The sequence below is a fragment of the Meleagris gallopavo genome, chromosome 2 (assembly GCF_000146605.3).
Source record: "Meleagris gallopavo isolate NT-WF06-2002-E0010 breed Aviagen turkey brand Nicholas breeding stock chromosome 2, Turkey_5.1, whole genome shotgun sequence".
NCBI classification, from domain to species: domain Eukaryota; kingdom Metazoa; phylum Chordata; class Aves; order Galliformes; family Phasianidae; genus Meleagris; species Meleagris gallopavo.
The window spans coordinates 55,978,143-55,989,333 of NC_015012.2; the positions used below are offsets into that span (position 1 = coordinate 55,978,143).

Below are 11,191 nucleotides of genomic sequence, written 5' to 3' on the forward strand. Positions count from 1 at the left end.
CTCAGTGATCAGCCAGGCATTTGAATAATACACAAAATAATTAACTCCAGCTACATGATTTAAACATCTATGCATATCTCTCAAAATATCCTCCTTGTGTCAACATTGCAAAGGCTTTGTTAGACAGGCCTGGTTGTCATGGTCTCCATGTGTCTGACTGCCAGCTACATTCCCATTTATTAGCTGGAGGTTGACAAGTCTATTGAATTCCTCTCAGCAATAAAGCATGTAAGGAGTGACACTGTCTTCTGCTTCTGGCATTACTCACTTTATTTCTGAGCCAGTGCTTAAGTGCTTTTCTAGATCAAACCAAGCAACTCTGCTCCACCCAGGATCTGACACTGCAGCCCTAGCTGTATATCCAGTGCTCTAAATAGCAGTGCATTTAGGGTAGGAAAACCTGCTAAGTATTCAAGGGTAATAAATCATAGAGGATTTAAATGAAGATGATTGGAAGTACTACAGTGAGTGTCATCTTTAAAGCAAACAACAGAAACCTTCAAATAAAACATTTGTAGAGATCTTACTTCACACAGAATTGGGGAAATAAAAAGAAATAGTCCTAATTTGAGAAGGTACAGAACATGCTGGAACGACCTAACACAATGAAACAAAAAAAAAAATTAGGCTAAACATCAAAAATTAACTATAAAATCAATTGGGCCAGAGGAGCACTCTCAAAAGAGGCAGATGTAGCCTCAAGATCAGCAGCTATGCAGGAGCCAGTAAGGTAAGACACCACACAGGATATGAACACAAGGCATGGTCCCACAAATGTGACCCTACTGCAGATCACCCAGGCTGATGTTGTATTTTTCTCTACCCACTGATAAACCAAGCCTGCTTCTGTTGAAGTCAATGGGAATTTTGCCACCAACTTCCAAGGGAGTAGCAGCCCCTGGATTCGGCTGTGTACAATTTCAATTAGAAAGCCTATGAATCACATCATTCTGCTCTTGGCAGCTAAAAGACAAAGACAGTGGGATAGGAAAAGAAACAGCTCAAGCAAATGGAAATATTTTTTCTATTGGACTCTTTGTTAAAGGAAGATACTGAGTATAACCTTTCTCCTCCTGTTCTCTTGCTAATAACTGCTTGGTCTGATTAAAGTGCATTGCTAACATCTTGACTACTTTTCACCATCGACAAGTTTGATTCTGAGAGATTTATCCAGCATGAATAAAACTCATTCCTATGCAAAAAATGTTTTCTAGTTCAGGGATCATTCAAGTCCTCCATAATTCCTCAGTGTCACCATCACCCAGCTGGGTCAAAACATTTGTACATGCATGAATGCTGTATAGGTACATATTAAAACAAAGCCATCCTATTACCGTGACTGCAATTACATAAAGAACATCCACATGCAATATTTTCTGAAAGAATGAGATGACAGACAATAGTGCCAACAGATAAAGACTGTTGTTCATACAGCCTTTGCTCATCTCCAAATTTCTTAAATACCCACAGACCAGTCATTAGGAAGGTGTCAACAGAAGGCAGTATGCAGTACATTCTTTTTTTCATTCACACAAAAAGCAACAAAAAAAAAATACAAGTTAGTTGTCCTGCATCCCAAACCAGATTCTCAAGGCATTTTGGTGATCAGCTTGTACAAATTTCAGTGGGATTTAAGTATACAAAGTAGGAAGCATTTTCAAGAATCCCGATTTCAATTCCCTCTCTGTAGAGCATTTCCCATGTTTAGCACTGTCTGTTTCAACCTTTAAGACTACTAGACTACTTTCATTTGAGCATATGTACTGTCTGGTACAGCAAGGCTTTTGCCCCTGCAAATGCTTTGTAAGCATTTGAAATATATAACTTTTTAATAAAAACAGAATACATATTCTTACTGTAAACCAACATTAGCTTTGAAATAAAACTTCCTTATGCCTTCAGATGCAGCAACTCACTAGCTTCAGATAAGCACCACTGAATTACTCCCAGTATAGTCAGGATAATTGTCAGAGTTGCCTCAAACACATTGCAAAGATCATTTTCAGAACTGTTTTTCTGGAGACAAAATACCATTTTTCCTTTCACCCAGTAGCATCTGTATTACATAGTACTGCAACATGTCATTTCATAGCAAATTAGCACTTACTAAGGTAACTCTTCCTCTACTAAGAAGAGAAGCATCAGAGCCACACCAAGTTCCAATCCAAGTGAAACCCACCAATCCAAAGCTGAATGAAGAGAAAGTGAAATAAAACATGAAATACAGCAACAACAACCAATCTGCTTTGGGAAAATAATTGTTTTTTTTTTTTCCTCCTTTTATGAAGGCATCAAGTCATTAAAGGTAAACAAAAATCCACTTTTTGTCCACAAGGACATCTTCATGTGTGCACACACCACATGTCCCCTGTTAATCTTCCTATTTAATAATCATAATCAGCAATGTTTCCATAATACCCATAATCCTTCAATACTGCACGGAGCAGGGTTCAGAAGTTTGCAAGCCAAGACATCTTTTTAGTGATTTATACAATGAAGGAGAATTTCCTTAGCTCACCTGCAAAAGCTGAAGCATTTTTGTGATTATAGTTTATTTTCAAAAGTTTCCGTTCATGTAAGGGTTTTTTTTTATTAGAAAAAGAAGCACATTAAAGGGATCCATGTATATGTGCTTGCTACACATATCTTTGACAGGTCTGACAGTATGCCACTTGGAAGAACAAATTTGATTTTATTTGAAACAGACTGCCTGCTACATTCAACTGTTTTGACCGTAAAATGTGTTGTTTCACTATGAATAGAATATAGGAAAGTAAAATATTGATTACAAAGGCAGAGTTTTTCCACTAATAACATTACCACACACATTTGTTTTTATTGTAGAACACAACAGCGGTCTGTTCATTTTCATTAGCAATGCCACATTCTAACAGCTATTAAAATCACTTTTGAGGATCAAAATAGAGCAAACAAATGCATAAATAAAAGAATAAATAAACTCAACAACCCACGTAAATCCTTCTCATACTGTTACATTCTATTAACTTCCTTATTCCAAACACACTAAAACAAGAGAGTGGCAAAGATTTTCACATCCCATTACCCACCCCCTAAGTCATGCTGTTCCTTGCTAACAGAAAAGAGCTTCAAACTAATCAAGAGAACACATATCAGAAAATATTTCACTTAGAATAAAAAGAGCGATAGTTAGCTATGTCAAGAAATTGCAACTGCTAATAAGTGTCCACAATTTGCAGACAAAAAGCAGACAAAACAGCAACACAAGTCTGTAAATTAAAAACAAAGGAAAAGTTTCCAACATTGTGCAAAGTTAAGTACCTCTACATTCAAAATAGAATGTATAGAATGGGAGGAAGAAACTATCAGAAGCAGCAACCAGGGAAGAAAAATTATTACAGCGTACATAAAATACCAGTTAGATGAATAGCATGGCCTTCTTCCATCTTGGAAGGCTGCTATGCTACTAAAAGGCAGCAGTAAAAGATCAGAGCATTGTTAATCAGCATGAAAGGAGAAGATCAGCCAAGAACAGCAAAAAATAAATATATTTTTAATGGCTATTAAAAAAATCACAGGTTTTCTGGCCAAGCAGGGAGTCTGAGATGTCTGGTTACTTCACTTTAGCAGGAGACACAGAAAATGAATTTACCCTTTGGTGGTACACCGAAGAGGCCACCTTCAGCAGCACCTGAAGTGCACAGAAGCAGAAGGTGGCTTTGCCTGCTCTCCTGAAGTTGATTTTAGTCAATAGCTTTGTGCATACAGGGCAGCAGTATAATCCCTGAGAAGCTGTGGCATTGAATCACTGTTAAGCCCACAAAGCCTAAATTCCACCTCATTTTAATATATTAAGTAGTATTTCTCACAATATATGGAATTTCCTTCTTAATCCTCGTGCAGAAAATACCATGCCTTTAGGTTTCCAGCTGGGGAAGGGCCTTTGGATGTTCTAAGGCAGTAGAAAGCACTGGAAACATTAACTTTAGGGACATTTTCTCAGGATGTTATTTCAGCGTGTTCCAGACACAGCCTCATGGGAAGGACAAGGAAAATACTTGTTATACCACAAGAAGCTTGAATGAACTTGAGCAGTAAAGAATAGGGCCTTATGGAAAGGCCTGCAAAAGATGAGTTCAGTCTAAAGCAGAGGCCCCTTTATCCAAAAAAACATATGCTCTGGACTGGCCTCAGAATCATAGAATCATAAAATATCCTAAGCTGGAAGTGTGAAGGGTAGTCAAGCCCAACTCCTGGCTCCATAGGACTATCAAAATAACCACTATGTCTAAGAGCACTGTTTAAATGCTTCTAGAACTCCAGCAGCTCAGGGCCATAATCACTGCACTGAGAATTCCCTTCCAGTGTCTGACTACACTTTGGTGAAGAACATTTTAGGACTGTCCATAGTTCAGTAGATAAACATCAAGAAAAGTAGCATATTGATGCTTCAGTGACTGCAGACCTCTCAGAACAATGATGTAGCACCTGAGAAGCAGGACAGAGTCATCCCTCCAACGCAGCATGAAATGTATTACCTAAATCTTGCCCTTGTAGAGGAAGATCTCACTGCTGGAGCTCTGGCATCCCTCTATGGTCTTTCAGAACATTCAGGCCTCGCTCCAGCGAACCTTCAATCCAGGCTCAGACCCAAACACAATCTCTCTAAATGTTTTTGGCAGAAGGGCATTCAAAAAAGGTGAGACTTTTAGCTTAAATCTATTGGGAGTTGCTTACATAGTAAAGAGCATTGTTCTGCATGTTGGGAATTCCCTCACTCAATTCCTAATGCAAAATAGATCCATCTTTCACAGGAGATTTTATTTATCTGAAGAAGCAGAGATAAAGGACTTACTTCAAAGGAATAGTCAGAAAAATAATGAAGCACATTACACCTCATATCAACTATTACTACTATGGAACTTCCTGCTGTACATAGGACACTACTCACAGGACTCTGCACAGAACTGATTGTGCCATACTCTGGGAAAACCAACAACTTAACTAAAAGGCTTCTAAAGCATGACACTCCTAGTGAATCACATGTATACAAACTATCTCACCCTCAAATCATTTAATATGCAATTTCAAATCTAATATGTATTTCCTAATCACAGAATGTCAGGCACTAGAAGTAATGCTATTTATAGATATCTCAAACTACAAACACAATTCTTTTACTGCTTAATTTTTTTCTAGCTGAAATATAAAATAACACTCAGATTGGTATTTATGTTTAAAATGTCCCTAATCTTTTTACTTTTATCTTCTACTATTTGTTAATGTTTCTTTGGCTCCTATTTAAACAATTGTGGAAAATACACATGAATTTACCTTTCAACAGGATGACTTTTCTTCCCCACTGAATGAAACCCTCCCTCTTACTCTCAAGTTTTCTTGGAAGGAACTACACTTATCTTCCATGATTTTTTTTTATTATTATTTTTTTTAAAGTACTGAGACCTTTAATTTACCTTCTATTCCTTAAATAGTAGGGAGAAAGGAAGAAGTATCCCTGTAAGCATCTTATGTTTTGGCTATTCAATCTTAAAAAGATTATAATTTTGTGATCTTCCTACGTAATATATATTTTTACTCACAGTAATTGCTGAGACCACTTTGGATTTTAAAAGTGAAAGAAAACACTAAGCCCTGAATATCACAAATTAAGCATTGTCAGGACTGCAAAGTATAGGCCCACAAGTTCGAGCTCAGGAGCTAGAGCTTTAATTTTCAAATTCACGGGTCTTAAATTTGACGGTGCTCTTAAAATGGTCCAATCAAACATTAAAATGAATTACCTTATCTTTTACCTTAAAGTAGCATAAATCACACACAAAGCTTTCTCACCTAAAAAAAAAAAAATAAATAAACCTGCATAATGTGATAGAGAGTACAACAATAATAGCAGGGTGGCAAAACCCTAGGCTGCAGCAAAAGAGGACAAGCCCAAGCAAAGCAGCCATACATATAAAGGAAGAAAAATTGCTTACCTCCAGGAGGCCTCAGGTAGGCAGGGATATCCAGCAAGAATCTCTGGCCTCTGCTGCGAACCCTTAAATGAGGTCCAGGAATGTGTGGATCTGTTTCCACCCTGTTCTGGTCATTCAGGTACATTGCATGCACCTGAGCTTCTCTAGGTTGGCCTTGCCTTCCCACCAGGTGCTCAATCACTGCTTCAAGCCCTGACTTTGCATTTCCACTACACTGTGCCATGTTCAAATCAGAATAACTTTTCTGACTCAGGGCATTTCAATAATTTTTGTTAGATGTAATGAAGCCTACAAGGACCTGCTACTTTTAATATCATTTAAATTCACGGAACCAGCAACAGGCTACTTTTCAGATTCAACTTTGTTTAATTCTCCAAGCCACCATATTACTGCATGAGATTACAGATCTTTGGGAAGTGGCTTTTACCACCTGTTCTCTGAGAATTCACGCAGACCAGGATTTTTAATAGAATCACAGGGCCTGTGCTTTTACTCCTGATCACAGTGAAAACAGCAAAGAATTTTCAGAAGTGCTCAGGCATCATTCTGCCATATTCAGTTTCAACTCTGTAAACAACCTGTATCTTGCAGACAAAAGCATGTAAATTACTGCAAATCAATTCATCTAACTGTGGCTTCTATCATGAGAGTCCAGTGCATAATAAAAGCAAATAGCTCATCTGAATTGTTAAAGATGACATAATGCAAAATCTTACCACTTTATGTCTACTCTCCTTCTCTAGGGTTTTTGGTTTTTTTTTTTTTAATAGCAAAAAGCTATAAAGGGACTAACAGCACACAGAGAAGTGTACACAACCACGCTGAACCTATAAACTCAAAAAGAAAACAAACTTCTGGATAATTGAAGACAGGAGAAAATAGGAGCTCCAATCTGCCACTGGTGAGAGTATTTTCTTTGCTTTTTCAGTTTTCCATATTTGCCATCTAAAAACTGAGACAAGACTTCAAAGCTTGTACTTCAGGTGAAAAAGTATGGAACATTTTTTTAATATATATTTTTAAAATCTAAATATTTTAAAATATAAGTATATTTATATAAAAATATATAAATATTAAAAAATATATAAATATTTTTATATTTTTATTAATATATTTTTTCTCTCTGTTAATGAGGTCAGCTTTGTTAGATGTATCTTAAGTTTCAAAAGATTATACTACTTTGAATTACTAAAGCAATGAAATCAAGGTTTTTTTTAATTAAAAAAAAAATCTTAATGTTTGCCAGAGCTGTAAAGCTACAAAGAAGTAGTCAGAAATAGCATAATAATAATAATAATAATAATAAAAAATAGGTGAGGCAGATTATTACTGGGAAATATGGAAACTTATTTTTCCATCTGCACAATGACTTAATAAAAATATGTATTTTACGCCATGTAAGCTACCATGCCACCATTTTTACTTGTAAAAACAATCTCCTTTTATCTCTCCAGGCTGTGGAACATCTGGTAAGCAGCTTCCACTCTACATTCTTTGTTGCCCACTAAAACTTGAAGACTTGAGGAAAACCTATTACTCAACTTGCCCCTAAAAAATAAATATTTTAAGAGATCCACCAGAAAGTTTGATGATAATTCATTTGTTTATGGACATGCTATTAACTTTATAGCTCAAGCCAGTTCTGCCTCAAATGTGATTTTGGGAAACCTGTTTTTCATGGCAGAGAGGAAGGCTAACCCTTCTCAGGAGGAACACTTTAACATCTTTTGGGACCGCAGCTCTACAGTGCAACTCAATCAAATGTAGTAAGCAGACCTGAAGACTGGATTTCTTAAAAATACTTCCAAAGCTGCTGTCTTCAGAGGGGAGTTTTCTCACAAGTATCTTCTTACTATATCCTTTTTTTTTAACCCTCTCTCACTGGGAAAAATCAACATCCAAATTCTAAAGCTACTCCTCTCTGGACCCTCAAGACAGTTGTCCTCTTCCCCGTGCCCTTGCAAGTGATGCATCATTTCTCTTTTCACTGATCGTATCTACGTGCAACACCAAGAGAGCTGGGGGTAGGGAGGGCATGCAGCCCTTCCTGTAGGTCACCCTCACAAGGTCTCCTTTGGAGTTTAGTTTGATATTGATAAGAAATGGAGGCCACTGGAGTGGAAAAATGTTCTCCAGCCTGTTCTAAATCAACCCAACCAAAGAGGACGTGTACAGGCCCATACAAGGATTTTTCTGCCTCCGTAAGCTTTTAAGACTGGCTCTGCATCGGGGCAAATTTTTAGCAATGTCCTGACAAAAACATGTACAATGGTAGTTGTTCTGTTTGGGAAATATCTGAATTGCTAACCATAGTTTTGTTTTGGGAGCCTGAATAGGGTAGGCCAAGTAATAGCATGGTCCTAAGGATGAAAAGCAATGGAGTTATATGATTTCTAGACAAGGCAAATGATCACTGATGTATGAGTCTGAAAAGGTTTGCTTAAAATTAGATTTGAAAACACATGCATAAGACCTAAGTTGAGCTCTTATGGCTCATATGATTTGTTATACTGGAACTTCCCACCCCCGCTTTGTTTAATATTACCCAGATGTGCAGTACTGCAGAGACCCAAACATAAGGCATGCACATTTACTCTTCCACCCCAGCTCTGCAAACTGTCCAACAGGTGGGAGCACTGCAGAGCAATGTATTTTGGTTATACTAAAGGAAGTCTGGAAGAGAGATGGTCTGGGTCAATTGGAAGATACAAGGCAAAGAAAAGAAATTTTATCTGTTTTAACAACTAAGTGATGAGATTTTCTGAAGGGAATCCATAATGACAAAGGGAAAGCATAACTCTCTCTTATGATCTCCCTCCATTCCCCTACTCCTATCTTGACTGCCTCTTCCTTCCTAACTTTGAAGAGGAGAAATAAGAAGATCCTTCTCTGCCTCTTCCTTCCTAACTTTGAAGAGGAGAAATAAGAAGATCCTTCTCTCTTTCTTCTTTTCTCTCTTTTTTCCTCCTGTCCTGAACTGTGGATGAGAAGAGAGAACAAACCCACAACATCTCTTCTCTGGAGCTCACAGGCAGTGCAATGAGGCACTGCTGGCTTGGGTTTCATTGTTTAACTTTAGGAGTACTTTTTTGTCCTTTGCTTTTAGCCTGTTTCTTTTTAAGAGAACATACTGGATAAAAGTCATTGCTCAAGGCAAAAAAGACACTGGGCTTTGAGTTTCATTTAATGTCTCAGTCTAAGCTGACTTGTGGTATAACTGTAATTGTGCCAGCTATCTGGTTAAGTGTGCAGCTTGCTCCAGTTCTGGGGCTGTTTCTCCTCCAAGCAACTTGTAGCTGCACAGAAATGATACAGGTCTTAGCACTCGGAGTAAACGGGGGAAACTATTATTGATAGGTCACAGGTTTTAGTATGTAAGGAGTGGAGTTTATTAGCCTGTGAATGCTATTGAAATCTATATGTGAATAAAAACAAAAAATCAGCAGAGGTTGCTGGCAGCAGAAAAACAGAAGTATCAACAGTTTATCTGTAGCAAACAAGAAAAACATCAGAAAATGGGATGCAGCTAAATAAATGAAATGAAGCATTAGGTTAAATTTAGCATGCAAGCGTCCCACAAGCCTAACAAAAGGATTACTAGTCTGTTAGCATAGCTACTGGGAAAACAGCAGGTCCTCAGGCGGGAGAGAGCTGACTCCGTAGGGAGCCAGGGTGGAGCTGGCTTCTCAGAGGCACTGTTCTCCCTTCCCAGATCTCCAGGAGAGCTGTCTGTGAATGCTGATGGTGGTTTTCAGGCATGTCTCTATTTGCAGGCCCCCTAAAACATTATGCTGGAGAGGCAAAGTGCATGATACTGCCTTAAATCCTACTGCCAGCAGAATTGTTTTTCTTTTCAAAGTAGTCTACAGACAGTCGAGAGGTCAGAAAGTGCTGCCTTTAGACCCTGTTTTGTGGCAGCAAAGGAGGGAAGGAACAGTGCCAAAGCTAAGAAAGCTAAGAAAGCAGGCATCCATCACAAGCAGAAATCTAGTGTACACCAAGGTTCGCAGAAAGTCTTCAGAGAACTTGCTATACCCTTGCAAAAGAAGGTTTGATAGACTACTCTAGGAACTGTATCAAACACTTTTATGCAGGGAATCACCCTCTTAAGAAAAGCAAGAACATGGTAGAGTCTATCAGAGATGCCAGAAAATGCCATACAAGGAGCCCTGTTTTTATAGAACCAGACTTCTTGATGTTTGAGAGCTGAAAAATACTGAAGAAAAAAACAAACAAACAGCCTGACTGTTTCTGTTAAAAGTGTCATGGACAATTCTGTTCTTCTTCAGCTCCGCCTGGAATAGGAGACATCTGATAACCTGTAAGTACATGGAATAACAAAGTACCCAGAAAATACAAGTGATAAATGGTACATTTGGATTCAATGAACCTCCATGAAAGTTCCCATATTTTAAATGAAAGCAGCAGCAGCCCTCTTCAAAGCAGAAGTCTGTCTTCAAATGCCCACAAGTATGGTCTGATGAGGAGAGAAGGTTTTGTGATTTCAGGATCAGACCCTTTGGGAATGAATAAAATAAAAGGTTGTGTTATGCTGATAATATTCGTCTGTACATTTTGGTCTCCGTAATGTTCTGGACAAAAAGTATTTAATTTAATTAGGGATGGAATAAGAAGGCCATGTTATGGTTTTGGTTTTGAAGAACTACATTAGTCAAGTTATGATTTGCACAACCCAAATCAGGAATGGTTTAAATCTAGGTTCCATTTTTAGCCAAACCACCAAAGTCCAGAGGGCATAAAGAGCCCAGATAAAAGTTTCTGAGTTTAGTCTCATGTCTATAATGGACAAACTGGAGTGGTTTGGGTTTGAATTTTGTAAAACCTCATCACTCAGGTTTTGGTTTTGCAGAAACAAAAACAAGTTGGGGGTGGTTTGGATGTTGTTTCATTTTATATGAATCATTAAATTTGAGGGAGAGGGTGGGATTGGATAAAAGCTTTATTTATGCCCCATCTTCAGCTGTAACAGCATTTTAGTGATCTACTCTGTGATTTTTCAGGAGTCAAAACCAGCCAAAAAAGTAGATTATAAAGTCAGTTGAAAGCTCATTCTTCCCAGTTACTAAGCCATTCTGCAAGGTATTAAGGTAACACAGCTGACAGTGACTTTGTAAGCCACTGGGACTGTATGGGTCAGATCCATGACTGGCAGAGCTGTCACCACACTTCCTAAGCTATACCAGTTAAGGATCTTCTTG

The 11,191-nt window shown here is 38.0% G+C and overlaps 1 long non-coding RNA gene across 1 annotated transcript; it reads right to left on the reverse strand.

The window, feature by feature from the left end:
* Positions 1-2,277: 2,277 nt before the first annotated feature.
* Positions 2,278-6,033, reverse strand: LOC109366111. The gene is made up of 3 exons (XR_002112200.1): positions 5,973-6,033; positions 5,781-5,829; positions 2,278-4,644 (listed from the first exon to the last, which is right to left on the reverse strand). It is a non-coding gene; the product is annotated as an uncharacterized LOC109366111 (long non-coding RNA).
* Positions 6,034-11,191: the final 5,158 nt, after the last annotated feature.